At 44.2% G+C, this 23428-nt stretch overlaps 1 protein-coding gene and 1 non-coding gene across 12 annotated transcripts in view; one reads left to right on the top strand and one right to left on the bottom strand.

Moving 5' to 3' along the window:
* The window catches only part of DLGAP1 (DLG associated protein 1), a 781268-nt gene that overhangs the window by 169043 nt on the left and 588797 nt on the right, over positions 1–23428 (bottom strand). The gene's annotated exons all lie outside the window — the stretch shown is intronic.
* Positions 7005–7133, top strand: LOC139179556 (small nucleolar RNA SNORA70). Its single transcript, XR_011563921.1, has one exon. It is a non-coding gene; the product is annotated as a small nucleolar RNA SNORA70 (small nucleolar RNA).

The raw sequence follows: 23428 nt of genomic DNA on the forward strand, positions 1-23428 counted from the left end.
ATGACTAACCATTGTATTCCTGGGAATTTATCTTAGAGAAATGAAGCCTATATTCACTGAAAAGCCTCCACAGGAATGTTGCTGCTGCTGCTACTGCTAAGTCACTTCAGTCGTGTCCCGACTCTGTGTGACCCCAGAGACGGCAGCCCACCAGGCTTCCCCGTCCCTGGGATTCTCTAGGCAAGAACACTGGAGTGGGTTGCCATTTCCTTCTCCAGTGCATGAAAGTGAAAAGTGAAAGAGAAGTCGCTCACTTGTGTCCGACTCCTAGAGACCCCATGGACTGCAGCCTACCAGGCTCCTCCGTCCATGGGATTTTCCAGGCAAGAGTACTGGAGTGGGGTGCCATTGCCTTCTCCGCACAGGAATGTTATCACAGCTTTATCCGTAATAAACTGGGAACAGCCCAGATGTCCTTCAACAGTTGAATGACTAAACAAACTGTGATATACCCTTATCACGCAAGACCACTCAGCACAGCCTGGAGGAATCCTCAGAGCATGGTGAAAGGTTTTGTATTTTGACTACGTCGGCATCCTGGCTGTGATATTGTACTGCAGTTCTGCAGGATGTTTTCATCAGAGGAATCTGTGTAAAGAGACAGGGCATCTCCCTGTATTATTTTTAATACTATATGGGAATCTACACTATGCCAAGGTAAAAATTTAATTAAAAAAGAATTCCACCTTCAGACAATGAACGGGTTAGAATATAGAAGAAACTAATAACGTGATTTCTCACCTAGTCCAAAGCTGAATGTTGGAACTATGTTCACACCTGAGAATTAAGGAGAACCAAGTTAATCTCCAGATTTGTAAACTTCTGCCATGACGAAGCAGGGTCTGTGTCTGTGGCAACAAGTAATGCATGCCTTAAGCATATATTTGTGATACAGCAAGTCCATTCCTGGGTGCTTACCCGAAGAAAATGAAAACACTAATTTGAAAAGATATATGTACACTTATGTTCGCTGCAGCATTATCTACAATACCAACCCAAGTGCCCATCAACAGACGAATGGATAAAGATGTGTTTTATATATATATACACATACACACACAATGGAATACTACTCAGCCAGAAAAAGGAATGAACCTGCCAATTGCCACGAAAATGGATGGATCTGGAGGGTACTATGCTAAATGAAACGTTACACAGGGAAAGACAAATACTATCTGATTTCATTTATATGTGGAGTCTCAAAAAACAAAGGAACAAACAAATCAAAACAGAGACAGATGCATAGATACAGAGAACAAATGGGTGATTGTCAGAGGGGAGGTGATTGGAGGGTTGGGTGACAAATGTGAAGGGGATTACGAGTACAGACTTCCAGTTATAAAATAAATAAGTCACAGGGATGTAACATACCACATACAGAATGGTGGTGGTGGTTTAGTCGCTAAGTCGTGTCTGACTCTTGTGATCCTATGGACTGTAGACCGCCAGGCTCCTCTGTCTATGGGATTCTCCAGGTGAAAATACTGGAGTGGGTTGCCATTTCCTTTTCAAGAGGATCTTCTCTACCCAGGAATTGAATCCGGGTCTCCTGCACTGCAGGCAGATTCTTTACCGACTGAGTTATGAGGGAAGCCCCTATATACGGAATACAGTCAATAATATTGTAGTAACTTTGTACTTTGTACGCTGAGGGATGATTATTAGACTTTAGCATGGTGATCAACTTGTAATGCATATAAATACCAAGAATGTACTCATGGGTGTGGGCTCGAGGGCTGCTTAGGCACCATTGTCTGAGGCTGCTCGAATATTCCATCTCCCTGCGGAGTGGGTCAGTGCTGTAGTCAGGGAAAAGGGAGGTAGGCAGGAGCCGAGGGGCAGTGGGACTGTCCTCTTTTTCTGACTCTCTGGAAGATGCAGGTAGTTTCCAGTAACTGGATTCTGTTTCTCTGCCCCCTGCCGTTCCAACACTTCACTGGCCACTACCATTATAGCCACACTGATGGCTTAACTGAGGCATGAAAAAGACGAGGGGACCACAGGAAAAGCACTTGAAATACAATATTTTAAAAAAATATATTTTTATTTAATTTTGCCCTGTCCAAAGTGGCATGTGGGATATTATTTCCCCAATCAAGGATGGAACCCACACCTCCGGCATTGAAAGTGTGGAGTCTTAATCACTGGAGTGCCAGGGAAGTCCTTAAAATTTCGATGTCTCATGAAACACACAGGAATGCACATTCATTGGCTATGCTTTACATCTGCTTTAGCTGTAGAAATACAATGGTTCTGAAACTCATATTTAGAGAGAAAGTAACTACCCACTCATCTGAACAAAACGGAAAAAAAAAAAAAAAAACGTTTTTCAGGAAATGTGAAGAATCATTAACTTCACAGATTCTGCACAGAAAGCATAATTGCCTACAATACAAGGCAGAAACACACTCTAAAGCATTTGTGAGCAAAATGGAGACATGGCCCATTAATCCTTTATCATCAGAATCAAACAGTACTCAGATGACCACATGGACTGTGACTAAATCAATTAGGTACAAAGATGGTAATAATTAGGGCTGTTGGCAGTCAAAAGCTCTCCCAGAAATGTGCTTAGATGTTGAAAAGACAGCTTCTATCCACTTTTATTACCTTTGTGCCGTGGTAAATTATAGTAATTTCTTATGCCTTGAGTGAGGGAAAATGGGAAGATAATATTCAGCTTACTGAGGATGGTTTAACTTTTCTATAGACAAGCACTGAACAATCATTTACCTACACATAATGAGGGATATAAAGCTTTCTGGTCAAAATGTACTCTGTTATGGTAGTAACATAATAGAGTATGCATATTCTGCCTCGGAAAATCCCAAGATTCTGATAAGCAATGTGTAGGAAGCAAAGAGCTAGAGGATTAGGTAGTACATAAACAAAGCTCCCTTTACAGATGCTGCTGTTGGGACAGCTAAGACTCGCCTCCTGTCCTTCCCTTTTCCAACCCCTGAGGGCCCTTCATCCCCTCTGGGTCTTTATTAGTTGGCTTTTGTCGCTCCTCTTCTGAAAAAGACACTTATTTTCTGTTCTGCTCTTTCCTGTGCCCAGCATCCACTTGGCGGAAAGAGTGTCTGTATTTCCAAGGAGGCCTTCCCAGACCACTAGGCGAGTCAGTCCCGGGGAGCGCCTGCAGGGGGCGGTCGACACCGTGAAATGAGTAGACGGCGCTGGCTGCCCTGGGGGTCCCGGACCTGCTGCAGGACAAGCCTGGGAGACCAATATGCAAGAAAGGGGGCCTTCTAGAAAATCCAAGGTAATCCACTCAAATCAAGTTGTTAAATGTTTGCCATTGGTAACCTCAGAGAATCAAAGGTGGTCGGGGGCCTGGATTGATGGCGGGGGTGGGGGTTCATCTTTTCTAAGGCTCTCACTGCTGAGGCTGAGGAGGCCTGTGGTGTAACCAGCTAATTAGTAGCACTGCTGATACAAGAACTGAGGCTGACTAACAGCCTGGACCCTTTAAGAGATTTCTGGCGGCCCCTGTCTGTATTTATTTACAAGATAAATATCTAAAGTAAAAAGAACACTCTGCACTTCTGAGTTATCATTTCTAGGAGTGAAGCTGAAAGTGGCGAAGCTTATTAGGGGCGAAATAGGCACTAATTTGAAATAAGATAGGATTATGAATACATTGCACTATCTGTCTATGTTATAACAGCCGTAGGCTCTGATGGTAAAAACAGTTAATAAGCTTGCTTTAAAAAAATCTATGTGTATTGCTTGTTTTATTTACATATACTGAAACAAGGAGTCTTTTCTGGTGAATGATACATTTATGGGATCATTTGGGAATTCTGGTATTATTTTCACCTGCTCTTCTCTTTCTGCGCTCCACTGCAGAACAATTAATTTATGTTCCCAGGGTATTTTCAAAAGCAAGCTGCTCAAAATGTGGTTCTAGGATCAGCATCACCTTTGAGCTTGTTACAAATGCAGAGTCCCAGGGCCACCTGAGGTTTATTGCATCTGCGTGTCAGCAGGATTCCCAGGCAATTCTTAGGTGCACTACAGCCTGGAGAGAACAACTCTATTACTCCAGTACTACCTTGCAGAGCCCTTACTTCATCGTTCCTTAGGCTGACCTGGGCTCCTAGTCCTTAACCTGGGTGTTCCTGCCAAGGATGAGCGTCAGCATCTTCTGTTTAAAAGAAGAGCATCATTTGGGCTTTAAAATGAGGCAGGGAGAGTCATGGAGTGGAGTTTGTGATGCGTTCCTGTGGATCCCTCAATGGGACTTTATTTTTTGTGGAAGGGCACTGTGTTGATAACTATATAAGAAAGGTTTAAAAGTCCTCATATGCAACTCATGGAAGCTGATAAACCAGTTTCTTGGCCAACTCTACGCCTAGTACTTGACTCACTCCTAATGAGTTGGGGGCTGAGCAGCCTCATAAACCCTGTCAGCTCCCCAGACAGAAGGACACCTGGCGACGAGCCTGTGCTTGCACAGACCATAGCTTCTCATCATTTTTGTTTCTTCCCACCACCAAGTCTAGAATTGTGCTCTGTATTCAACACGTGCCTAACTAGCCTTGCCAGCAATAACACTAGACAAATATTTACTGAGTCCCACCCTCCCCACCATGCATAAAGTACTGTTGGATCAAAATGTTTTCCTAATTAGTTAAAATAACTGATGTTGGACTGCTACTCAGTGCAAAGGTGTGGGCTGAAGGGCATATTTAGATGAGTTTTTTCTGATGTCCCTGTTCTATAGGTAAAATCACATATCCATTTGCTTCTTTACATATCTCCAGGGAGTTATCAATTTGGGAGACAAATGAGTTACTGCATTATAGTGCTGTCAGACTCAAGCATTTTGGAATTTGTGGAATTAAACTCATGCTGGTTTGTTTATCTTCTATGTCTAGAAAATTGATGATGCAAATGTTGGAATGCTTAAAAGAATACACTTTAGAAGTGTGGTTTAACACATGACTTCAAGTCTTGGAGTTTGAGTGCTGGAGAAGAAGCTTCTACAGAGTAGACTGGGGTTTTCCAGAACCATTCACATCCTCACTGGCCAGTTCCCCTGGAAGGCGGCCGCTGCCAGGTCCCTCCTTCGGGAGGCCTGGTTCTGTGGGGGAGGGAGCCTCGGCAGCCAGCGCCATCAGCCGGAGGGGGTACCTTAGAGATCAGGTGAGGATCACCAGGGTGCTTGTGGGCAGTGATGGAAGCAAGGTCCACTGTACCTTGTTGCGAATTCGAGAGAGGCGGATGATCCAGCTATGGATGAATAACAGTTTCTTTTCTTTTCTTTTTATCTTTATTTCTGGCTGCACTGTGTCTTTGTTGCTGCATGTGGGCTTTCTCGAGTCGTGGCGAGTGGGGGCTGCTCTCTAGCTGTGGTGTGAGGGCTTCTCCCCGGGGCGACTTCTCTTGTTGTGGAGCCTGCGAGCTTTAGGTGCACGGGCTTCGCTACTTGCAGCGCTAGAGTTTTGTCGTGCGACTCTAGAGCGTGGGCTCAGTAGTTTTGCACAGGCTTAGCTGCCCCAAGGCAATGGAATCTTCCCAGACCAGGGATTGAAACATTGTCCCCTGTATTGGCAGGTGGATTCTTATCCACTGGAGCACCAGGGAAGTCCTATTTTTAAAATTTTTTAGAATTGAACTTACAGTTGACTTACAATATTGTGTTACTTTTAAGTGACTCAGTTATATGTATATATGTATTCCTTTTCAGATTATTTTCCATTATAAGTTATTATAAGATATTGAATATAGTTCTTTGTGCTATATAGTAAATCCTTGTTTGTTATCTATTTTATATATATTGGTGTGTATTCAAAAGCAGAGACATTACTTTGCCAACAAAGGTCCATCTAGTCAAGGCTATGGTTTTTCCTGTGGTCATGTATGGATGTGAGAGTTGGACTGTGAAGAAGGCTGAGCGCTGAAGAATTGATGCTTTTGAACTGTGGTGTTGGAGAAGACTCTTGAGAGTCCCTTGGACTGCCAGGAGATCCAACCAATCCATTCTGAAGGAGATCAGCCCTGGGATATTTTTGGAGGGAATGATGCTGAAGCTGAAACTCCAGTACTTTGGCCACCTCATGCAAAGAGTTGACTCATTGGAAAAGACTCTGATGCTGGGAGGGATTGGGGGCAGGAGGAGAAGGGGACGACAGAGGATGAGATGGCTGGATGGCATCACTGACTCGATGGACGTGAGTCTCAGTGAACTCCGGGAGTTGGTGATGGACAGGGAGGCCTGGCGTGCTGCGATTCATAGGGTCGCAAAGAGTCGGACACGACTGAGCGACTGATCTGATCTGATCTATAAATCCCCTACCCCTAATTTATCCCTCTCCCTCCCCTTTCCCCTTTGCTAACTGTGTTTGTTTTCTATGTCTGTGAATCTGGTCTGTTTTGTAAATGAGTTGGTTTGTATTATTTTCTAAGATTCCACATTGAATGAATAACATTTTCAATGTTCTTATTAAACTCAGGAGTGATATGGTACCACAAACAGATAATATCTGCAATGATGATGACATTTCACTATTAATTAAGATCTTCCATAATGATTATTTTAATGTTGAGTTAGAAACATTTTTATGATGAAGATCAATGAAGAAAAAAATGTGAATAGAAAGTTCAGCCAAAGGTGAGTTTAAACAGAGCAGCCTATTTGAAGATATTTCTCTGTGTAGACTCTTACCTTACAGGTCTTCTAATATTAGCTGATTAGGCATTAGCTTGTTAGGCATTGCAGACACAAAAGTCACATGAGAAAATGGTGAGACTTTCCTCTCAATGAACCCCAAATTGACTTTGATCAGGACTAGCATTTCTCCATCAAAGTAGGAATATTGCCATAGGAGGGACTGGGCACATACCAGATGCCATAAATGAGGTTGACATCTCCAACTACTAAGTCAAAAAGCTGAAAAAATATAGAATATCTCAACAGGCAAAAGTGCAGCGTCCTTGAATGGCATATGAAATTTCCATCAAAATGGCTTGATCTGGAAGGGTTTTATAAAAATGAACTGCTTTTCCAGCCCTGTACTCTTCTGCCCCTGGGACCCGGTGGGCAGTGGCTGCAGACAGCAGCCTCCTCGGTAGTACATGCAGCCTGTTGTCTGCACAGGCTGCCCTAAGGGACCTTGGAGACAGCCCTTTCCAGTGGACATTCATGACTGGCACGCTGGCCCCAGTCTAGGCTCCAGACAGGTATGTGTGTTGCCTTTGGAAAGCCCCAAGGTGAAGTAGCCAGGGTCCACACCGGCCAACTCTTTATGTCTATCTGCACCAACTTGCAGAACAAGGAGCATGTGACTGAGGCCCTCTGCAGGGCCAAGTTCAAGTTCCCTGGCAGTCAGAAGATCCGCATCTCCAAGAAGTGGGGATTTACTAAGTTTCATGTGGATGAGTTTGAAAAAAGCACAGTGGCAGAAAAGTGGCTCATCCCCAATGACTGTGAGGTCAAATAATCCCTAGTGATGGCCCCTGGACAAATGACGGCTCTGCACTTACGAGAGCCTTGATGCCGTTCTCTCCTTAGTCACGCCCACCAATGAGTTCTACTTTTACTATAAGTACAAAAACCATTTGTTTTTTGTAAACAAACAAAAAAAGCTGCTGTCCTTTCTCTATGAATATGTTAAGGTTAATATGAATATGTTAAGGGTTAAGGTAACCCTAAGTTTGTTCATGAACATATAATAATTATAAATGCTGGAAAGAAGACACATACACACACCTCTCTTTGTGGAGGCTTTTGTGTGTCATCTGTTAAAAATTATCTGTGCATTTAGTTTGTCCCTTGGACTGCAAGAAGATCAAACCAGTCAATCCTAAAGGAATCAGTCCTAAAAATTCATTGGAAGGACTGATGCTGAAGTGGAAGCTCTAATACTTTGGCCACCTGATGCAAAGTGCTTACTCATTGGAAAAGACCCTGATTCTGGGAAAGACTGAAGGCAGGAGAAGGGGACAATAGAGGATGAGATGGTTGGATGACATCACCAACTCGATGGACATGAGTATAAGCAAGCTCTGGGAGTTGGTGATGGACAGGGAAGCCTGGCATGCTGCAGTCCATGGGGTCACAAAAAGTTGGACACGACTAGGGCTGAACTGAACTTAGTTTGTCCATTTATCCTCAAGTTTTGAGCTGGAGTTGCAAAAGACATTAGTAATTCAATTTAACACAGGCTTAAAAATGTCAAAGCATTCGGATTTCTACTAAGTCTCTCTCTTTATCAGGAAAGAGTATTTTCCTGTTGAATGATACTGACAATGAAAAAACCTTATCAGGCCCATGAAGTCACCTTGAAACACAAAGAATCTCTTCCAGGTGGAGAGCGGCTTCTGTAGGTGGCCCTGAATGATCTAGCTTTTGAAAGGGCAGCAGAGGGCCACCTGGCTAAGACTCAGGCTCCAGAGGAAGCTCCACCAAACTGGTCCTCTTTGGCACCTCCCCACAGATTCCAGGCTACCACCTTGGGTGCCAGATGTTCTGTCTCTCCCTTTGCCTTGTTGCCTAGAGACAGGTGCCACGTGCTCCTCCCTCCCTGTTGTCATGACCACAACGTGATGGAGAAGCTGTATAGTTCTGCTCATAATCAGTGGGCTGATCAAGTAGGTCATTTATCCAAATTCATTTATGTATTTAACAATTATGTATCGAGTACCTGTTAGGTATCAGGTACCGTGCTCAGTTCAGTTCAGTTCAGTCGCTCAGTCATGTCCAACTCTTTGAGACCCCATGAATTGCAGCACGTTAGGCCTCCCTGTCCATCAACAACTCCCGGAGTTCACTCAAACTCATGTCCATAGAGTTGGTGATGCCATCCAGCCATCTCATCCTCTGTTGTCCCCTTTTCCTCCTGCCCCCAATCCCTCCCAGCATCAGAGTCTTTTCCAATGAGTCAACTCTCCACATGAGGTGGCCAAAGTACTGGAGTTTCAGCTTTAGCATCATTCCTTCCACACTAGGTGGTAGGATAATAGGGAATAAGTTAATCTAATTCTCACCCTCAAGGTGCTTATAATTTAGGGGCCTGGGGGGAGCACAAGCCAGAGCACAAAACAAACAAACAAGGGGAGAAGTCTAATAAAAGTCCTATGACATGTACTATGAAAGATACAGTGCACAGTGTCCTGTAGACTCCCATGGACAGAGAAGCCTGGCAGGCTATGGCCCATAGGATCACAAAGAGTCAGACACGACTGAAGCAACTTAGCATAAAGGATATAAGTGAAGGCTGAGACAGAAAATAGATGGAGAGTCTGTGGATTCCTGGCTTGAGTGACCGGGTAGAGTGATGACCATGGAAGGAGCACTGAGCTGGGTGAAGGGCAGGTGCAAGTGTCCTGATGTGGGTGTGCCTCCCTCTGCTGCAGGGAGGGAAGCATGGCCCGAGGGGAAGAAACAGAGGAGACTCACAGAAGAGGGCATCAGAGAGGAGATGGGTGTGTGTGTGTGTGTGTGTGTGCGTGTGTGCATCAGAGAGGAGACGAGTGTGCGTGTGTGTTCTGGGAGAGGAGTCCAGGCTGGAGAATGTCAGGTCATCACACCTCTTAAAGCTTCCAGTGACCCACTGGGGGTAAGGTCATGGGCAAAGTGTTGGTATTTAAAATAAACATGCCTTTGCTCTAAAAAATGGTAACATGGAAGCTGACGGTTTAAGTAGTTTACCCAAAGGTCACTTTCCTAATTCCCTGATGAATGTTTTTCATGGTAAATGATGTTCCCTCTCATATTTATGCTGATTTCAAAGAAATCATGCTGATTCATTACCTAAAAGTAATCTCACCTGGGGGTCAGATATTAATCTTTGCCCCAATATGATTTCTTTCTGCCTGTTGGCAGTCATCCCAGCAGAGAACCTAGCAGAGTAAACCTTGCTCGACATTGACACTTGGCTGAGAGTTAGCAGGAGGGTGAAGGGCTGCCCAGGTGTTCTGAGAGGCTGTCGGACTTGCATATGTGAAACTAGACTTCGATCCCATTTTTAAGTTATTCATTGCTTATTTAGTATATAGTGCAGAAGTGCCAGGAGTCCTTAGTGAGGAAAGCAAATGGGCAGAAGACCTAAACAGACATTTGAAAACTGAACAGAAGACCTAAATAGACATTTCTCCAAAGAAGACATACAGATGGCCAACGGGCACATAAAAAGATGCTCAGTGTTTCTAATTATTAGAGAATAAAATCAAAACTACAAGGAGGTACCACCTCACACTAGTCAGAACAAATGTACAATGAGGTATGACTTCACGCTGGTCAGAATGGCCATCATCAAAAAGTCTACACATTTTAAATGGCACTCACATTTAAAAGTAATATTTATGTGATTTCTCGTCATACAGATCTGAGGTTCACCGTATGTTTGTCCATCCTGGGAGGTACTCAGGGTGGAACTGACTTTCCACTTCCACAGTATCTTCTTTTTTTGAGGTATCTCCATACTGTTCTCCATAGTGGCTGCACCAATTTACGTTCCTACCATCAGTGTAGGGTCCCCTTTTTTCCACATCTTATCCAACATTTGTTATCTGTAGACTTTTTGATGATAGTCATTCTGACCAGTGTGAGGTCGTACCTCATTGTAATTTTGATTTGCATTTCTCTAATAATTAGCGACGCTGAGCATCTTTTCATGTGCCTTTTGTATGTCTTCTTTGGAGAAATGTCTCTTTAAATCCTCTGCCCATTTTTTGATTGGGTCTTTTTGTTGTTGTGGTTACTGGGTTGTTTGAGCTGTTTGGAAATTAAGCCATTGTTGGTTACATCATTTGCAAATATTTTCTCTCATTTGTAGATTGTCTTTTCATTTTTTTTTATGGTTTCCTTTGCTGTGTAAAGGCTTACAAGTTTGATTAGGTCCCCATTTGTTTGTTTTTTTTTTCAGTTCAGTTCAGTCGCTCAGTTCAGTTGTGTCTGACTCTTTGCGACCCCATGAATCACAGCACGCCAGGCCTCCCTGTCCATCACCCACTCCCGGAGGTCACTCAGACTCACGTCCATCGAGTCAGTGATGCCATCCAGCCATCTCATCCTCTGTCATCCCCTTCTCCTCCTGCCCCCAATCCCTCCCAGCATCAGAGTCTTTTCCAATGAGTCAACTCTTCACATGAGGTGGCCACAGTACTGGAGTTTCAGCTTTAGCATCAGTCCTTCCAAAGAACACCCAGGACTGATCTCCTTCAGAATGGATTGGTTGGATCTCCTTGCAGTCCAAGGGACTCTCAAGAGTCTTCTCCAACACCACAGTTCAAAAGCATCAATTCTTCTGCGCTCAGCTTTCTTCACAGCCCAACTCTCACATCCATACAAGACCACTAGAAAAACTATAGCCTTGACTAGACGGACCTTTGTTGGCAAAGTAATGTCTCTTGTTTTTTTTATTTTAATTGGAGGCTAATTACTTTACAATATTGTGGTGGTTTTTGCCATACATTGACATGAAACAGCCATGGGTATACATGTGTCCTACCATCCTGAACCCCCTTCCCACCTTGCTCCCTACCTCATCCCTCTGGGTTGTCCCAGAGCACCAGCTTTGGGCGCCCTGCTTCGTGCATCTAATGTGCACTGGTCATCTATTTTACACATGGTCATATACATCTTTCAATGCTATTCTCTTATTTTTGCTTTTATTTCTATTGCCTTGGGAGACTGACCTGAAAAAACATTGGTACAGATTTATGTCAGTATTTTGCCTGTGTTCTCTTCTAGGAGTTTTATGGTGTCATGAAAGTGAAAGTGTTAGTCACTCAGTCGTGTCCGACTCTGCAACCCCACGGACTGTAGCCCGCCAGGCTCCTCTGTCCGTGGGATTCTCCAGGGAAGAATACTGGTGTGGGTTGCCATTCCCTTCTCTAGGGGATCTTCCCGACCTAGAAATCAAACCTGGGTCTCCTGCATTCCAGGCGGATTCTTCACCATCTTAGCCACAAGGGAAGCCCTTACACCATAGAACTATAGTGTCATGGTTCTAGACTATTTTAAAGCGGAGGCCCAACTTTGTAGCGAAGAGTGCTCTGAATCTGGAGCTAGATTATGAGATAGTCATAGCATAAAAAAATCAGAATAGTCCATCTTAAGTCATCTGCCCTCTTAATGAAGCAAGAAGCTGGGAGAGGTCAAAAAAAGAAAAAAAAAATGATAATGCCAGATATGACATGATCTCCCCTGATAAGTTTAATTGCAGTCAGAACTGAAACAATGAATTTGTGGGTTCTCTCCCAGAAATAAGGAGAACTAATTGAGATCATCAGAAGTGTCATCTTAAGGGACTTCCCCGGAGGTCCAGCAGTTAAGACTCTGAGCTTCTAATGCTAGGGGCATGGGTTTGATCCCTGGTTGGTGAACTAAGATCTCACATATTGCTGCTGTAGCAAAAAAAAAAAAAAAGCCCTAAAACCAAACCAATCAAGCCATGAAAAGCTAGAAGGAACCTTAAATACATATTACAAAGTAAAGGAAGCCAACTCTTGGACTTTCCTGGTGGCTCAGATGGTAAAGCGTCTGCCTACAATGCGGGAGACCCAGGTTCAATCCCTGCGTTTGGAAGATCTCCTGGAGAAGGAAATGGCAACCCACTCCAGTATTCTTGCCTGGAAAATCCCATGGACAGAGGAGCCTAGTAGGTTACAGTCCATGGGGTTGCAAAGAGTCAGACACGACTGAGTGACTTCACTTTCATTTTCACATACTGTATGATTCCAACTCTATGACATTCTGGAAAAGGCAAAACTATGCAGACAGTGAAAAGATCCATAGTGACCAGGGTTTGAGGGAAGGGAGGGATGAAGGGGCAGAGCACAGAGGATTTCTAGGACTCAGAAGCTGTTCTGACATGACAGAGGCGGATTACTGTAATTTTGTCACAAATCATAGAATGTGCAAAGGAGTGAACTGTAATGTAAACTATGGGCTTTGGGTGATACTGGTGTGTCAGTATAGGTCTATCAGTTGTCACAAATGTACCTCTTTGGTGGGGGATGTTGATAATGGGGGAGTCTGTGCATGTGGAAGCAGGGAGTGTAATGGAAATCTCTACTTTCCACTCAATTTTGCTGTAAATATAAAATTACTCTAAAAAGATAAAATCTACTTTGAAAAACAAAAAGGATGAAAAAGCCTGGAAATGAGATCATTGTGTTCTAAGCCCTGGCAAAGATCACTGATGGTCAAACTAGCTGATGAGAGAACCTCGGGCAGGTGGGCCGAGTCAATCAATAAGCACTTCTGTTCTCTCTCCATTATACCAATCATGCAAGTTAATTTGTTCATTCAACAAAATGCGTTGCCTTCTGGCTGTGTGCCAGGTACTATCACAGGCTTGAGCCTGTGATATATAAAGAAGTCATTGGCCTAAGGAAGCCCATAGCCATAAGTGGAAACAGACAAGTAGTTGGACAATGAAAGTCTTGGATGATAGGGACTCCCATGGTGGTCAAGTGATGAACACATTGTTCTTCCACTGCAGCGGGTGTGGGTTTGATCCCTGGTTGGGGAACTAAGATCCTGTATGCTGTGCTGTGCAGCAAACACACACACACACACACACACATGCATGGTATGATTCCATCGCTCAGTCGTGTCCGACTCTTTGGGACCCCATGGACTGTAGCCCATCAGGATCCTCTGTCCCTGGGATTTCCCAGGCAAGAATACTGGAGTGGGTTGTCATTTCCTCTTCCAGGGGATCTTCCTGCCTAAGGGATTGAACCCGAGTCTCCTGTGGCTCCTGCACTGACAGTGGATTCTTCACTTTCTGAGCCTTGGATGATAAATATCAGGATAAGGATTTCTACCAGAAATTATTAAGCTGGGTTTCTAGTACAATTCTATTCTGACAATTTGGATCGATGATGCCAGCTCTCCTGTTTACTTTCAGATTAGAAGATTAGTGGTGAAGGTCAGATCTGATGGTGCACATTCTTATTAACTAGCTGCAGATCTCTTGAATAACTTCTTCCCCTACTGATAAAAATATCTAGCCAAATTCATTTCAATTGATTGCTAAATATTATTTGTTAACTGATATTATATGCTATATATCAGTAAATACATTCCACTCTGTTCTGGGAATACCAGAGGCTGGTTCTACATTAATGCAAACAAATTAAAGAGGAAAATAGATTCACACTCTGCTAATATGTCTGTGTAGCTTGACAGTCAGATGTTAGAAGCTATAAATTGCCAAGTTAAAAAGTAACAAAAAAGAACCAAAATACATTTTTCTGTTATTGGGAATCCAAGCTGAGATAGAAGACTTCTTTCTACCCCCAAATTAGGGCTGCTTACCTCCCACCCCCCACCTCCATCTCCCAGCAGCTGGTACCCCGCCTCCACCCTCCTACTATCAGAAATAATTTTCAGCAGCTGTCTGAGGAAAGTTCTGCAGCCATTGCCAAATTTGGGGCTTCAGTTGCGTCCATACGCTGTTCCTGTAACTCTGTGCCAGCATCTTCCTATGGGCGTGTGATCAGGTACAAGCAGCTCAGATCTCCCACGTGAACCTAATGAAAACCAGGGCCATGCTCAACCTGCCAGGCACCCAAAGCCTCATCTTCCTTTTCCTCCTTGTGACAAGGTAGCTGATCAGGAAGAATATGTGAGGGTCAGTGATAGGATTTGTGGTAATTGCAGGTTCTTAGAAGCAAGAGTTCTGAAAGTCATTTGTGGTCTCATTGGTATCTGGAATGTCATGGAATGTCGGTGATGTCGCCTGTTTGAGGGTCACTTAGGCGGCTCTATCTGCGATGCTGTCCCCTCTAGAAGAGCAGACCTGCCAATTGCCGCTTTTCCTCTCGCTGCTGGCAGGAACGCTCATCATTAAAGGGATGGTGGCCGTGGGCCAATCATTCCATTCTTTCTACTTGGCCCAACTTCTTAAACTGTTTTTGGAATCAGCTGAGAGATTAGCATTGAAACATATATGTTACCGTACATAAAAGAGCTAGTGGGAAGCTGCTGTATAACACAGGGAGCTCAATCCGGGGCTCTGTGATGACCTAGAGGGGTGGGATGGGGTAGGGGGCGGGAAGGAGGTTTAGGAGGGAGGGGATATATCTATACATATAGCTGACTCACGTTATTGTATGGCAGAAACGAATACAACATTGTAAAGCTATTATCCTCCAATTAAAAATGAATTTAAAAACCAAAGAAAGAAATATAAAAAAGAAAAATTCATTAAAAAACTGTTCTATTGAAATATAAGATATATGCAAAAAAGCATATAAGTTTACAACTGGTTGCTGTGTACTCAGTCATGTCCTGACTCTTTGCGACCCATGGGCTGTAGCCTGCCAGGCTCCTCTGTCTATGGGATTTTCCAGGCAAGAATACTGGAGTGGGTTGCCATTGCCTTGTCCCAAGGAGCCTCCCCCACCCCACCCCCATCAAGGAAAAGAACATGATGAGTGTCCCAGAGGCTCGCTGCCAATCCCCATTACCCCTCTTCCCCAAAGGTTCCTGCCCTCCTCGCATTTCACCCCCGGATTTGTTCAGCTTGCTTTTAACTCAGGTAAGTGGGATCATAAAGGGTGTGTCCTTTTGTGTGTCTGGGTCCTTCATGCAACATGACGTGTAGGAGCGTCTTCCTAGTGCTTTGGCACAGCTGTTGTTTACTTAACTGGTGTAAGTGCTCCATTGTCTGCCCGTCCTCTCATTTATCTATTCTATTGTCGAAGGACAGTTGCACTTTGGGGCTGTTAAAAGTATACTGCTATGAATTACTTGTATGTCTTTTGGTGGCATGGGCTTGCATTTCGGTTGTGTATATATATTATACACTGGGTTGGAATAATTACTGTAATGACTGGCTCACAAGCTTTGCCTTTTAGGGGAAGGGACAGTTCACCCTGGGCCCCAAGAACCCCTGCATGTCTTTCCCAAGGGTGCAGACGTCAAGCCACATCCATCCCTGATACGGGGCAGTTCCGTAGCAGTTCACACAGACAGGACAGGTCCAGGCGAGCATGGTGTGGTTACTGCTTGCTCCTCAGGGGCAGCAGGGGACTGGCTTGTTTGCCGCTTCCTTCCAAAGGTGCTGAGCCCCGGGTCCCACGTCCCTCAAACGCAGAGCAACCTGCTGAGTGACCGGCTTTCATCTGGACCCACCACGTTGCCCAGTGGGCTCGGGAGCACAGGAGCCAGCACGACCGTTTGACGTTCCTGCTGGCTGCTGTGCTGCGGGTAATAAACTGTGTTGCTGTGATTTATCACATCTCATAGACCACTTCTGGCTACTGTGGGTGTGGCAGCCCTGCTCTGCTCGTCACCCGGGCATCTCCTTTGGGGTCTTATTATCCCTTGCTTGTCTATGAGGCTGGGGTTCTTTCCTGATAGAGCTCATCAGCTCTAGTGGGTGATGCTAATCATTGCCCAAAGTAGTGTGTGAGATTTCTTGTTCTTCTGACCCCCTGTTTTTTAAAACTGAAGTATAGTTAATGTATAATATTGAGTTACTTTCAAGTGTACAACAAAGTGATTCAGATATCTATATCTAACTATATGTATGTGTGTGCATGTATGCTAATTCAGTCATGTCCAACTCTTTGCGACCCCATGGACTGTAGCCCACCAGGCTCCTCTGTCCATGGGATTCTCCAGGCAAGACTACAGGAGTGGGTTGCCATGCCCTCCTCCAGGGGATCTTCCTGACCAACTATATGTGTGTGTGTGTGTGTGTGAGTATAAAATTCAGATTATTTTCCATTACACGTTATTAGAAGATATTGAGTAGGTCCTTGTTCCCTATTTGTGTGTATATATTAATCGCAAACTCCTAATTCATATCTCCCCTCCCCCTCACTGTCCCTTTTGGTAACTATTAAGTTTGTTTTCTATGTCTGTGAATCTATTTCAGTTTTTAGGTAAGTTCATTTGTATCATTTTTTAGATTCCACATCTAAGTGATACCATATGGTATTTTTATTTCTGACTCACTTCACTTAGTAAGATCATCTCTAGGTCCATCCCTGTTGCTGCAAATGGCAGTATTTTTTTCTTTTTTATGACTGAGTAATATTCAGCCCCGGGATTTCTTTGGAAGAATGATGCTAAAGCTGAAACTCCAGTACTTTGGCCACCTCATGCGAAGAGTTGACTCATTGGAAAAGACTCTGATGCTGGGAGGGATTGGGGGCAGGAGGAGAAGGGGACGACAGGGCCTGTGTTGGACGCTTTATATATGAATCATTCATAACAATTCTCCAACACAGGTATTACAGTCATTCCCAGCTCAGTGAATCGACATGCAGTGAAGCGAATTCACGCGTCCATGGTCACACAGTTGTAGAGCTTTCAAGGTTTCAATCCAGGGTGAGCCTGACTGCGGGGAGCGAGCTCCGCCCATGGCAAAGGTCATGAGGAAGGAGGCTCGGCATACGCAAAGGCGGGATCGAGCCTCAGGAGGCCCCCTGGAAATTCTCGAGCATCTACCCCCAAAACCAGAGTCTGCCTACTTTCTGCTTTGTGCTTTCACCTACACCTCTGACTTTACGGGGGCTGTCCCCCACTACCTCTCTCTGAAAAAAGAGTTAGCTTACAGCTCCAGTTAATAATCCCTGGGTGTGACAGTGTTTAACCTACAAACTCCTTTGGAAATCCTCTAGCCTGCCTGAATAGGTTTTTCCGGCCACATGTGATTGTTCAGAGCCTCCCAACTGTGAGAGGCAGGAGATGTTCTAAACTGTCTAAACACAGATTCCTTTGAGTAGTTAAAAGATTGATTAGAAATTGTATTGGTGAAGGGTTTTTTACTTATTGAGCCAATGTTTGCTGCTAAGTCTCCATACTCCTTACCTACTGTGTCCTTGGCAGTGTATTGATTGATATAATGGGTGTATAGAAATGTAAGTAGTAGCCTCAATGTTTGTAACCTTGGACCCTTGAGTTAATTCTTTTCTTGATTGAGCCCACCTCACCTTTGCCTATAGGAATGCAACTTTGTCCAGTGCTTTTTTGGAGGCTGGTGCCTGACTTTGGAATAATCACCTTTAGAGAAAGATAAGTTTCTTAAAATGTTAACAGGCCTCCTGGCCAGAAGATGATGTAATTCACCTGAACTTTTGCATATGATAAGTTTGAAAGCCTGGCTTCGATTAGGACCAGGAACTGCTGTCCTTGCATGACTCCACCCCTTCCCCCATTATCCTCTATGCACAACTTAAGGTATAAAAACTACTTTGGAAAATAAAGTGCAGGCCTTGTTTACCTAAACTTGGTCTCCCCATGTCGCTCTCTCCCTCAAATTCTGGCTGAATCTCCATCTGGAGCGCGAAACCCGCCATGCTTGCTAATTATGCCTGGGCTTCTAAGATCCGACCGGGGAGGCCTCCGTGTCTCCTCTCCTTCGGGAGAACGGAAGGACGCCTGCGGCCTATGTAAGTGGTGCAGACTTCTAGTCTTGAAGTTTTATTGGTCTCCCGCGTAAACCAAGCTACTCAGCCTCTTTTCTCCGCTGAATTTTGCTACTGAGCTATCCTCATTCTATTACTCTTTATATCTTTGATAAAATATTTAAATAAATAGGTCGCCGACGCCGTCCCCGCTTCAAATACCCTGGATCAGCCGGGGCTGGTCCCCGGCACCTGACCTCTGGCCATCACACTCCTGGTCTAGATCTGGTACGCACTTGAACCCATGTTCTCAGAATCCAGAACTGGTGCTCAGTTCACCACCCATTTTGCTGACCCCAAACCTCCAACAACTGTCACCCTGTTTGTCTTTCCTATCAGTGCACAATTTAATGACCAGTGATCAGGCAGAGTGAAAAGAGAGGCATCTGTGCGAAGTTGCTTCAGTCATGTTTGACTCCTTGTGACTCTATGGACTGTAGCCCACCAGGCTTCTCTGTCGACGGGATTCTCCAGGCAAGAATACTGGAGTGGGTTGCCATGCCCTCCTTCAGGGGATCTTCCCAATCCTGGAATCGAACCTGCGTCTCTTGCATTTCCTGCCTTAGCAGGCAGGTTCTTTATCACTAATACCACCTGGGAAACCCACAAAGAGAGGGAGGAGAATGGAAAGTTTGTCTCATTCCTGTACCAGATCATCAGCCTCTGGATAACAGATCGTTCCCTGAATATATTAATAACATTACATTCAAAGGGGAATGCAAATCCCTGGAAATTGAGAAGAGCATGTGTGGCTAATTTTAAAGGAGAAGTTAATTTTGCTTTTGAAGGTTCTCTCTCTCATCACCACCATCTGGAGCTCTCTGTCTCCAGGGAACTCAGTTCTAGAAGGTCAGAAGGGGTGCATAGTATTGCATTTGTGTTAGCAGAGCCCAGAGGAAATGAATGCTCAGAAATTCACCGGTCTCGTGGTTTTTGGTCTCACTGTGTTACAGTGAGCCTCAGCCTGCCCTCCCGGAGAAGAAAACACATGATTACCTTCACACCCACCCAATTCTTGGCTTCTTTGCTTCGGGACCTTGGCCACTCTTGGGGGCTAAGCTGACTCTCCATCACAGTCTAAAAGTGAAAGTGCTCTTCTAACTTACCGCCCCTCCCCTGCCTCACTGCCAGCATGTTTCTTCAGCGACATCACACTATTTCTCTAACCCTGAATATGATAAAGGGGGAAATTATGTAACATTTGCTTAGTTGCCATTTTAAGAAGCCAATTCAAAGAGATCCTTGGGAAAATTATTTTAAATGCATGTTTATAAAATCACTTTCTACATTTTAAAAACCTGTATTGTTTTTCAATGATGGTTCAAAGTTTCTCTTTAAATATCCATCCATATATGGGACAGGGTATTGGCAGAGTGGGAGTAGGGATTTAACATGGATGTTCAGTGGGAAATTCTGAAATATTCCCTAGCGACTGGGAGCTTCTCACCCAAATAATGTTCTCAGTCTCTCAGTCGTGTCCAACTCTTTGTGGCCCCATGGACTGTAGCCCACCAGGCTCCTCTGTCCATGGAATTCTCCAGGCAAGAATACCAGAGCGGGTAGCCATTCCCTTCTTTAGGGGATCTTTCTGATCCAGGGATTAAACCTGCATCTCTTGTGTCTCCTGCATTGGCAGGTGGATTCTTTACCACTAGTGCCACCTGAGAAGCCCTCTCACGGGGTTGGAGGGGGGGATTTTAATATCAACTTCTGTGTTCCAAAGTGATCATTTCAGGGAATAAACTGAAGGGAATATGATGAAAAAAAAAGTAGATAATTTCATAAAAATGGAGGTGGTGGAAAATCTGCATACATGGCTGGGGGAGGGGTGAACAGGGGTGTACATGCTCGTATTGTAAAAATAAATCCCCTCGAGTCCTGTTGGCTATTGTTTCATATCGAAATAAGGGAAAGAAAGCAATTTTCAGCATTTGTACTTGGGATTGTTTACACAACATTGTTATGGTCATCTAGTCTTGGAAAAAACACACACACACACACAAAAGAGAGAGATGTAAATGTCATTTCAAGAGTGTCTGGGGTAGAGCCTTCTGTTTTGATTCTGAAAGGTATTTCAAATCTGTGCTGCGTTTGAGTGGATCCACAAGATCAGGTCAGAAAAATGCCTTGCATTTGATGTTACATACTGTTTCTTTCAATAGAATAGAACAATTCAGCCAACAATAGTTGGTCCTTTGACCCCCTGGGTATGAAAGAGGAAAAAGTTGATGAGAGGCGAGTTCTTCAGATCTAATGTAGGATTTGTGGGATGGGGACATCATCTTCTGAGATCAGGGAAATGACATATGTGTGTGTGTCTGTAGAACCCAAGCAGAACAAATCCTCCCAAAGCAAGTGGCCCATTCTTTTGTTTTTGCTTTTTGTCAGCTCCTCACTTTGCATGTTTGCCAATAAGACCCACTCAAGACGAATTTCTGATGACAGACCTAGTATCTATAAAAGAAAAATTTAATTGTGCGTATCGGGGTTTTGAACTAATTACCTCTTATGATGCACGTAAAAATCAGGTCATGCCTCTTACTTTAGCAGGTATCGGGAAGATGAACCTTTCTGATGGAAGCATCTAAGTCATCTGTAAAGGCAGGTTTCTTGACAGTGTGGGCTGTGGGCCCAGGTTTCTCAGGGCTCCTCTCAGGGAATCTCTCATTAGAATCTTAACAGAGAGAGACCTGAGCGCAGTGGCGGAGCCTGAACACACACACACACACACACACACACACACACACACACACACACACACACACCACACCCTTGAGAATACACAGAGTGCAAAATTTCTGAAGCTGAACCACTATGTTGGTGAATAGAAAGGCTAAATGTGGCTCTGGGAAAGAACAAATGATCGCTGAGCTGGGGATGAAAGTCCCCTGGGAGGGCAGGTGGATAGGTGAAGAGAAAGGATGAGGATGTCACAGAAAGGTGGATCCTGCCGTGGGGACGCAGATGGTGCTGTGCTGTGCAGGCTCTGGCTATGGCCCTGAGCCCACTCTGCATGGTACCTCCCAGTCCTGGAGCCTTACAAGTCACCCAGCACCTGCCCAGGAGACTCCCAGGCGGTCCAGTGTTTAAGACTCCACGCTTCCAATGCAGGAGGCATGGGTTTGATCCCTGGTCAGGGAACTAAGATCCCACATGCCATGCAGTGTGCCCCTTGCCCCCCCCCAAAAAAAAGAGAATCCACTGGCATCTAAAACTCAGTTTATCCCAACCCGCCCTCACCCCCACATTTCTTGCTACTCTGCTTCCTCCTCCTGCCAGCCCACAGCTGCAGAGTGGTGAAGTCTTCCTGCCCTGCCTTCTATAGCAGCTCCCAAATTTCTCTCCGCTTTGCCCTCTTCTGTTCTAATCTCAGAGCCTTAGCCGTGGTGGGGTCTTCCTGTCTGTCTCCCTAATCTGAAAAAGTAACACAATCAGTTTTTTCCATAGTGCCAAAACCTTCATAGGTTTCCATCACCTACCAAATGAAGCCCAAACCCACAAGAATCCATCCAAGCCTCTGGGATCGGGATTAATACTCTCGTGGACGGTGAGGCCAACTGCTCTACTGAGTATCATGCAAATTAAGCTCAAGGGTCTTTTCCTGTACTTGGACCATCCCTGTGTTCTAAATGTAGCCTCTTCATTTTCATTGCCTCCTCTCACTTTGCTTGTTAATATTCTATTTGTTTGGGGCTTCCCTGGTAGCTCAGCTGGTAAAGAATCTGCCTGCAGTACAGGAGACCCCCTCCTCTCTCTTTGCTTGTCAATATTACATTTATTTAAGATCCAGTTTAAATTGCACCTCCTCCAGGAACCTTGCTCTCTTGCAAACAGATGGAAGCTATCTTTTCCTCCTCAACATCCTTATAATAGTGCACACTTTCTTTCTTTCTTCTTTTCTTTGGGCACACAGTGAAAGCAAAGTCATCACTTTGCTGACAAAGGTCCGTCTAGTCAAAGCTATGGTTTTCCCAGTAGCCATGTATGGATGTGACAGTTGGACCATAAAGAACGCTAAGTGCTGAAGAATTGATGCTTTTGAATTATGCTGGAGAAGACTCTTGAGAGTTCCTTGGACTGCAAGATCAAACCAGTCAATCCTAAAGGAAACCAACTGTGAATATTCACTGGAAGACTGATGCTGAAGCTCCAATACTTTGATCACCCGATGCAAAGAGCTGACTCATTGGAAAAGACTCTGATGCTGGGAAAGACTGAAGGCCAAAGAAGAAGAAGGCAGCAGAGGATGAGATGGTTGGATGTCATCACTGACTCAATGGTTATGAATTTGAGCAAACTCCAGGAGATAGGGAAGGACAGGGAAGCCTGGAGTGTTACAGTCCACACCATTGCAAAGTTGGACAAAGTAGTGACTGAAAAACAACACGTGGGAACTTAGTTCCCTGACCAGGGAGCAAAACTATGCCTTCTGCAGTGGAAGAACGGAGTCTTAGCTACTGGATCATCAGGGACTTCTCTTTTTAAATAAATTATTTTTAATCTCCCTATTTGAAAGTCAGCTGGTTAATAACCTTAATTTCATCTGCAACCTATACTCTCTCTTGCCAAATAGCATAGCATATTCACAGGCTCTGGGATTAGGGTGTGGACATCTTTGAGGGCTGGGATTCTGCTTATCACAAGATCCTTCCATGTATTTTTCTCTTTTATATTCACATATCAATATTTTTATAAAGACATATTTATTTTTTTAATATGTGATTTTTTTAAAGCGTGAGATACCGTATACATATATATATGTGATATTATATATTTTGCTTTTCTCAATGAATAATTTATCTTCTATAGTTTTTGGGGGTCAGTTCTTTTGGAGGCTGTCACTGTTAATAATTGCAAAGTATCCCATAGTTTATTACTATTAATGGATGTTTAGGCAGATTTAACATTTTTTACCCTTGATCATATATATCTGAGTCCTTAGACAAGACTGACTACAGCACACACATCTATAAGTGGACCCACTGGGGGCAAAGAACATACGTATATTTTCAAAGGGCATTTAAAATTTTTATTTACAGTTTTAAAC

The sequence above is a fragment of the Bos indicus genome, chromosome 24, assembly GCF_029378745.1.
Source record: "Bos indicus isolate NIAB-ARS_2022 breed Sahiwal x Tharparkar chromosome 24, NIAB-ARS_B.indTharparkar_mat_pri_1.0, whole genome shotgun sequence".
Taxonomy (NCBI): Eukaryota; Metazoa; Chordata; class Mammalia; order Artiodactyla; family Bovidae; genus Bos; species Bos indicus.